Source organism: Silene latifolia, chromosome X, assembly GCF_048544455.1.
Source record: "Silene latifolia isolate original U9 population chromosome X, ASM4854445v1, whole genome shotgun sequence".
Taxonomy (NCBI): Eukaryota; Viridiplantae; Streptophyta; class Magnoliopsida; order Caryophyllales; family Caryophyllaceae; genus Silene; species Silene latifolia.
The window spans coordinates 83,524,077-83,533,398 of NC_133537.1; the positions used below are offsets into that span (position 1 = coordinate 83,524,077).

The 9,322-nt window shown below is 40.2% G+C and overlaps 1 long non-coding RNA gene across 1 annotated transcript; it reads right to left on the reverse strand.

The window, feature by feature from the left end:
• Positions 1–7,244: 7,244 nt before the first annotated feature.
• LOC141621470 (uncharacterized) lies at positions 7,245–9,040 on the reverse strand. The gene is made up of 2 exons (XR_012532358.1): positions 8,743–9,040; positions 7,245–7,435 (listed from the first exon to the last, which is right to left on the reverse strand). It is a non-coding gene; the product is annotated as an uncharacterized LOC141621470 (long non-coding RNA).
• Positions 9,041–9,322: the final 282 nt, after the last annotated feature.

The window sequence follows — 9,322 nt, forward strand, 5'->3', positions numbered from 1 at the left end:
TGTTCATGAAAACTCGACCGAGCAAAGGGAATACTCGATCGAGTATTCGACACTCGGCCGAGTACGCCTAATACTCGACCGAGTATTGCTGTAGCGGGACTTACACGGGTTATACAAAAACCCTATTTTCGTCTCATTCTTTCTTATTTCCGCCTCCCATCTTCACATCTCCTTCTCTCTAAAATTCCATATTCCTCCTTCCTCAAGCTTTTGGGTGAACTCTTGGTGTTCAACTTGTTCTTACTTGCCCCAAATCAGTTTAAGGTAAAGTTTTAACCCAATTTCTTCCTTTGTTTTCAAGGTTATGGTGTGATTTTATTAAATTCCCAAAATTCCTTTATAGGTAACTGAAATTGAGTCTTATTCATGCTATACTTTTGATTGAATTGTATACAAACCCCGATTATACCGTTATTTGAGCAATTTCTTGAATTAAGTTGGATTTTTGCGTTCTAGGGTTTGATAAAATCGCCATACCTTGCTCTTTGCTTGATTATCATACTATCTTAAGCCTCTTGATGTTGGAAAAAGGTGTTTTGAGTAAAGAAGTGATGTTTGAGTAAAATACTTAGTGATTTGCCAAGAAATTGTCTTAAAAGTTTGTCTCAAAATTTTCATACAAGTAAAAACAGTCCGTCTTTTGAAAGGTTTTGGTGCGCTTAGAATCTTTGTTAAAGACTTGTCATTTGCAGCATGGTGAAAACCCGAGGCCTACCCAACAAGAGGACCCGTCCTAATGTCCAACTTGAGACGAGTCAGTCAAGCAGTGAGCCTGTAGTTCCACCGGTGGAGGCATATCCATCGGTAGTCTTTTCTGATTTCAAACAGCGCAAGGCCTTTGTAGCCTTGATGAAGCGTCCTTTCCGACCTACTCGGTGTGTGAACCCCGAGATTTTAGAGACCTTGGGGATTAGGGGAGATATAATTCATATGTTTGAGATTTTGGGAATGGAGGGGTTATATCATTTGAGGAAGAAGTCCTACCCCCATCTGACCTTAGAATTCCTGAGCTCGTATGAGTATGATAAGAAGGAGAAGACCGTCTCCTTCCGCCTCTTGAATGAGGATCGTGAGTTGACTTTGGATGAGTTTGTAGGCTATCTGGGTTTGGAGGAGGAGAGGACGGGATACCTGAGTGATGTTGCTAAGAACAGTGGTGCTCCTCTTTACCTTCCTTTCTTGACTGGCCGACCTACCCCTAGTGCCAGTGCTATGCTGATTAATGATGTGCAGCATGTTTCCCTTCGTATGTTTCTGAGGATGATGACTTGTTTGTTGTATGCGAGAGATCATGTGAGTAAGCTTAATTCTCATGAAGTTATGTTACTTGTGTCTTACCTTAACTTGCACCGTAGGAAGCCGGTTTATTACAGTGCTCCGGGGATAGTGTGCTCTATTTTGGAGCGTATGGCACAGTCTGAGACCCGACACATTGCTTGCGGGGCCATAGTGACCCACCTAGCTCAGCGACTGGCTGATTTTGAGGCCCCACCTCCTGAGGGGCATGAGTATGTGGAGATTGTTCCTACCATGGACGCTCAGTATTTACGTCAGAATAGGTGGTTGATGAAGTTGGATGACGGGTCCTATGCCTGGAGGGTGAGGGGATCTATGTGGATGGTACTTCCTGACCCCGCCCATCTCCCCGTTGTTGACCATTTGGCTGAATGGGAACCCTGTGCTATACCTAGGCCTGAGCCCCAGACCTACCTGATTGACCCAAGAATTCTCTTGGACCTACCTGAGCCTGTCACCGTGCCTGAGGGACAGCAGCAGGCACCTCCCCCACCTCGAGAGCGTCGTAGGGTTAGACAGTCTAGGGCAGACCCGGTGGTACCTGAGCCCTCTTACTCCGTCCCTGACTTCTACCCTTATCCGTACTCGCCCTACCCTACAGTGCATGATCCCAGGATGCAGCCGAGTGACCTGGCTGAGCGGATCTCCACTACTTTGGTGCTCCGCAACATGCATGAGATGGCCCATAACCAGGGCATAGGGACACAGCTAGCACAGCCTGTCTGGTGGAGAGGACCGGGAGTGGACACGGGAGTATTCCACAGCTACGGAGTTGATCCGAGTTACTGGAGGCCACCGGAGGAGACAGAGTTTGGCGGCCTAGCGGGACCATGGGGAGCTAACTACGGCAGCCAGCTAGGAGGGGATTACTCAGCAGCAGCAGGCTTTCCAGGAGCGGGGAGTTCAGGTGTAGGTACTTCTGGTGCAGGTGGTGAAGATGACATGGAGGAGGGTCCTGGTTATTGATCTCGTGTTGTTATATTGCTTGGATTGGTTTCTTTGGTGTTGGATTTATTTCTTTTACGTTGGATGTTTATTTCGGGATTTAGTATTTACCGTTGGATGACTGTACTCGGCTATAAGGCCGTTATTTACTTTAGCTTATCATGTGAAGACGTGTTGGCTTTCATTGTGTTTGGTACTATTGTAGGGAGTTTATTTGCAGGATGCGTCATGGAAGCAACGTGTGAACTGCGTCAAAATGCTCTCTGCCTTTCGTAGCTCGACCGAGTAGCGCTTACTCGGCCGAGTATCCAAACATACTCGACCGATTAGAGCTTACTCGACCGAGTAGACACTCATACTTGGCCGAGTGTTACTGTTACAGGGATGATTAGGTGTTTGATAACTATGTCTTGTGAGTTTATGTGAACATCGGTATGATTGGGGGTGCTTCATAGTGTCGTTTAATGTAATCGATAGCCCAAAAGATGGGCTATGATCACGTCACAGGCAAGTAATTGCTTAGATCACATATTACATCGTGAATGTTTAGTTATATGGCAGTGGGTAACATAAAGAAACTTAACGTGTTCAAGGTGCCGCATGAGTCTATATACGATAGTGTATATTAACGGAAAGTGCGGGTCGTCACGAGTCTTATATGTATAAATGTTCGGTTATTTAATGCAATATTTTGTGGTGCTAATATGTGGCTACAATTATAACAAGTCCAACTGGATGCGTGAAACTGGCGGTCGGTATACGACTAAAATGACAAATTAAAGAATAATGCTGCTAGCTATCGATAACACCATCTTTCGATATGTATATATAGAATACTTGATTGCCATATTATTCTGTTTCTAAGGGTCACAAGTGAGTAATGTCGTAGGTTAAGTTTTATAGCATGAGTCTAAGTCATTTCAGTCGGTGAGTAATGTTGTGGTTCAGATGTATGTGTTAATTGTGGGTGTGGGAAGTGATTAGTAATTGTGGGTGAACTTCGGGGACAAAGTTCCTTTAAGGGGGGAAGAGTAATGTCGCGGAAACAAATGGTTAGAATGCCTATAATGTTTGGAATCACATGTATGTTGTGTACGTTAGTATTTGCAATCACATGTATGTTGTGTATGTTAGTATTCGGAATGACATTCATGATACAGGTCACGTTGAAGTTACATTTATGTTTCCTTGAAGTTGTATTCATGTTGTACTCAAGTAATATGAATGTTATACTTTTACCTTGTATGGGTGTCTCAAATTATGTTATACTTTCTATGTTATACTTTGTATGGGTGTGCGGAATGCCGTGGTTGGGAATTGTTTTGTAGATGTGTATTGTTGCTAGTCGTTGATTGTTTTAACAAGAGAGTGCATATGAATTCATTACACTTATTTGGAAAAATAGTGGTGATAGATGATTGTTGTTTGAATAAGGTGGTGTGGCGGTAGTGTCAGGATGGTTTGAGTTCGTACGCCTTTATGTAGGTGGTTAGTGTCACAGTGCGTAACCCTGTAGGGAGTGGCGTTTGGGCTGAACTTCGGGGACGAAGTTCTTTTAAGGGGGGAAGACTGTAATACCCAGGATATTCAAGGACTCTGTTGACCGACCCTGCTAACCAAGACAGACTATAGGGATGAATGGGTGAGGGATCAGACTTATTACATGAACCTTATAGGATGGTTTACTCGACCTAGCAGAGGCTACTCGGCCGAGTATCACCTATACTCGACCGAGTAGAGCCTACTCGGCCGAGTACTCCAGTACTCGACCGAGTATGGCTGCTGTCGACGCGTCATATAAAATGCAAGTTCGCGAGATTCATTTCATTTTTCCATTTCTTCGACAGTTTCTCTTTCTCTAACCCTAGCCTACCTCCCTCTTTTATCACCCCATTTATACACACTCTCATGAATATAGCCTAAACCTTCACCATGGGAAGGACGGGATTCGCTTAGGAAGGATGGCGTGCGTGGTTGTCGTCTATGTCACCGTCGATGCGTGTTGTTAGGTAAGTCTCTGCCTTGTGTTCTTTTGGGTAGTTCATTGAGGATAGTTGTGTAATAGGATATGGTTATCGTTGTAGGATGCGTACAGGAGTCCTACTTGGCTGTATATAGATGTCCCTCATGGTTGTGATGAGGTAGGTTTTCCTACTCAGTACCGTTAATTGATTGTGATTGTTACTGTTCCATATCTACTGTTATCTGTTGATCATCGGTGTTGGGCGTTGTTGAGACGATGTTGGTGCGGAGGTGTTCTGACAGCTGTGGTGCTGTATGTGTTGTGATTGTGGTGGAGTCACTTGCGGGAGTGGCTTCACACCCTAGTTCACCCTCCGTGGAACCCGCCACGGGAGGGGATGTGCACATTAAGGGACAAGGATTGTTAGTCGCTCGTTGATGAGCTGGACTAGGTGGGATGGGCTGCGGTCACCCACTGGCGGCGAGGATTACCTGTTGCGATGGGTAATCTGGCAGGGCTACACACTTCGGTGTGTAGTCGGTTACTGTGCGAGTTCGGGAGACTGGGTTTGAGGATGATCAGCTGGTTACATTGCTTACCTGTTTTACTGTTAATTAGTCGGTACTGACTCCGTGTTATTTTGTGGTATCTGCGGTGATCCATTCGGGGATGGTGAGCAGTTGGCTTAGCAGGTACTGTTGATTGTGGCTGCTAGGATTGGAGGGATCGTGTCATCACGCTACCAGTCTAGAAGAGTTGTGTCATGAGTTATTGTAGTTTTATCTTTGGTCTAAGAAGTTTGTATTGAGTTGTATTGTATAAGATACATTAATATTTTATAATTGTTCTTTTATTGTCTGATTTGATCTGCTTCCTCGGGAAACCGAGATGGTGACACCGTCATACACTGGAATGGTCCTTGGTAAGGCGTTCCGGTGTGCGGGGTGTTACATCATCTTGCCTAGAAGGCAAGACTCGCATGTACTATAAGATTCGAAACCAAATGGTTTGAGCACTTTTGATGAAGCAAGTCTCTTAATGCGTCTTTCGTTTATGTGGCCTAAACGACAATGCAAAGGTATGATTCGTTTGGATCACCCGTTTTGAGCTTTTTAGTTTCCACATGATAAATGTCATTAACATCATTTAAAACATAAATGCCTCCAATTGAAATGGCCTTTCCATAAACCACATCATTTAAAGAAAAAGTACAACACTTGTCCTTAATCATAAAACAAAAGCCTTCCGCGTCTAACGCGGAAATGGAGATGATGTTCTTGGTTAAAGTTGGTACAAAATAACACTTATTTAAATACAACTCTAGACCACTAGCTAAAGTGAGCACATAGGTTCCCACGGAAACGGCGGCTACTCTAGCTCCATTGCCCATGCGGAGATCCACATCACCTTTTGCTAGTGCTCGCAAGTCCCTTAAACCCTGCAAATGATTACAAAGGTGAGAGCCACATCCGGTATCAAGTACCCAAGTGGAAGTGCAAGCATAATTAACGTCTATCACATAGAGAGAGGAAATCATACCAATAGGCGTCACACACCCTTCCTTGAGATCCTCCAAGTATTTGGGACAACTCCTCCTATAATGCCCCTTTCCCATTACAATGGAAACATTCGGCCTCGGAGAGTTTGACACTTTTTGCCTTGGGATTGCCATTCACAACGGCCTTCCCCTTTCCCTTGTCATGTTTCTTTGACGATTTCTTGAATTTGGACTTTTTCTTCCCCTTTCCCTTCTTAACTCCAAGGGACATATTCTTTAACTTCGTGGTTAAAACATCCTCTTTGTCACTCCCACTAGCTTACATATCCCTCTCCGCTTGGGTGAGGAGTGCATGAATTTCATGATAACTCTTATCCATGCCATTCATGTTATAGTTCACCCTAAAGTGGGCAAACTTGGTGGGAAGTGAGTGGAGGATACGATCCACCACAAGAGTCTTAGGAATCTTACACCCTAGACGCTCTAGGATGTCGACATATTCGAACATTTTGAGTACATGGGGACCAACCTTTTGGCCCCTCTCAAGCTTAGCTTCAAAGAAGCGTGCCGCCACATCGTATTGACAGACTTTAGGTGTTTGTGAAAACATAGTGATCATACGAGTGAATATCTCGTATGCATTTAAAGAAATGCATGATAGCTTGAGCTTTGGGGACATCGACCATATCAACACATTCTTGATATCATTCGACATCCTCACATGGTCATCATAGGCGGTCAGCACCGCTAATGAAGCCCTTGCACCGGGTTCGATGGGAGGAGCTTCGGTCAAGTAAGTGAGCACATTGTCGGACAACGCGACACTTTTGATGTTGGATTCCCATTTAAGAAAGTTACTACCGTCATCTTTTAAGATATATTTGTCCATTAAGGACCTTAGCCATGAATCTTTGTCTAGTGAAGTAGTCGATGGAGTTGATGAAGTTGCCATTGCGAATTAAAATGCTACAACAAAAAGGAAAAATTAACATTCATTGTTTTAAAAATTACTTGTGAAAACATGTTTAACAAGTTTTAGCATTTATATAATGATCTCCCACTAAATTATATAAATGATTCCAAGACCCAAATATTAAACAAAAATGAGCGTCGCTTGGGCGAAACATCCCATAATTGTGTAAATTCGGTAAGTCACGTTGACTAATTCTACCTCTAGAACTCTTGGTCGACGAATTTCCTTAAATCCATCTACTAGCCCCGGAACACAAGATCATCTTATATCCCGTTGAGTCCAACCAATTTTAGCGTGTGATAACCGTTTACCACCCTACTTACCCAAGGTAAAAAGAGAACACCCCGCTTGGGCGAGCGTGGCTCTAATGAACAAGAGATTCATAGGTGTTACTAATTGGTAAGGCTAATCTCAATTTTAGTTATGTGAGAGATCTTGTCAATTTAGTCATAAATTCCCTATAAGTGAACTAAGTCGGTGAATGTAAATGACGTAAATTGACAACCGCGAAAATAAAATGCATGTGAATGGCGATTTTGGCATGCTCGAAAATAAAACAAGCAAACAAGTACGCATATGAATAAATCCTAGTATGGCCACCTAGTTAATAAAAACGAGTCTATTACATTTCGGAAACCAACTCCTTGGTACCTTGCCTCTTCATTCCAAAAGTGGCTCCTTCTTGTGGGATTTGGAACACCTTCCAAAAATAGACTCCGTCTCGATGTAATCCGTCTTTTGGAAACGCCGGTAAGAATAACTATTACAATTGAATTACATAGTTATTCCTATTATACATTAATTAATAAAATAAATAAAACTATTAATTAATTACAAACCGACGATACGAGATCGTATTTAATTCCAAACAAATCGATATTCTCATTCATTTCGGGTAATAACGATTAAAATAAACTAGGCCATACGAGGTACAACAAGATAAATAATTTAAATAAATGACAATCATTCATTCAACTTAAATAAATATGCTTAAAATGCTGTAAAATGATGCCAAAATTGCCCTATCTATCAATCGTTGGTATCCATCTCGGTTTTTGTGGATTTAATCGATTTTTAACATGTGAAAATCAATAATCAACTCTTAAATCTCATTTAAGTCCAAAATAATTGTCCAAACTGTTTTGAACCTCAAAATTAGTCCTCACTAATTTTATGATGAATAATTAGTTTGATTTGGTGATATATTGCTAATTTAATCGGTAAAATCATAATTTTTAAGTAAAAATCCAAAATAATTGAAAATTTACCCAAAAAATTGAAACAAAAATTTTGAGTATTCTGGAACACTCCCAAGAATACAAAAATGTCATAAAAATTGCCCCAAAAATCCGGATAAAATTTATGAAGAAAAAGATCGATATTTATCGATTTTTAACCACTAAAACCAATAAACATCAAAACAAAGTGAAAACACATTTTAAAATTCACTTTTAACATTTAAATAATATTTTTAAATGTACATAAATTTATCAAGGGCAGAATCAATTATTTCGAAATTATGATTAATTTATTTCACTTTTATCGACTTTTATCTCATAAAATCAATAAACATGCAAAAAAATCAAACCAACATTCAACCTTTTGAATACAATCATTAGAAAACATGCATGAAACATCATAAGACTTTCATGGCCCGAATCAACTTTTAACTATTTTTAGTCAATTTTTAACTAAAATATGGCATTTTGACTCGGTTTTCTACCAAAAATCATTACAAATAGCAAAATAACTTCATAAATCACCAAACTTAACCACAAATATTTTGAGATCAGTAGGTATACATGCCCCAAAAATTTCGTGCTAAAACCTCTTCTAACACATTTTTTTGAGTTTTTATAAATTATCTCATAATTCATTAATATGCTTAAAATCAACATGCAAATTACAAGCCTAAGCTCTGATACCACTTGAAACATCATAGATCCATATTAGACTCTCTAATAAAAATTAAATTATCTCATAATTTATCATTTTGGTGATCTATGTAACATGCATGCAAATATAAAAGCATAAAAATGAAAGTTTAAGGAAAAATAATATCCTTACATTGATTTTATGGTAATATGGGCACAAACTAGATCACCTTTCTAGTTTGTTCTTAAGCTAAAAAGATATGGATGATCCTCCTTGAAAAACCTTCAAAAAGAAAGTCTCCTTCAAGTTGCACCCAAGAACTACACCCACAAATTATCTTACAAATACTAACTAGATACTTGTAAAATAAACCCTTGATAATATGTAAATAATACTAACACTCTTAGTAATTATTTATTTTAGTTTACTAACAACTTAGTAAATGATGTATAATAATTTTAGAGAGATAGACCAAATTTTGTTCACATGCAAAAATGAGGTAAATGAAGTGTAGGAAAAATGAACAAAAGATGGAGTATATGATAGAGGAAGTGGCGGGTGGAGGAGGTGGAGTGTAGGATTTATTTTCCTTATTTTTTTGTCCAATGCATTATGACACACATAATGATTACATGACAATTATGGAAGAAAAATAAGCAAAGTGTAATGATCATGATCATCCACTACACTCTATTTACACGGTCCAATGTCCCATTTACGGGTCCATTTTGGTTCTTATATTTGTCGCACAAATACGTGTAAATTTTATTTA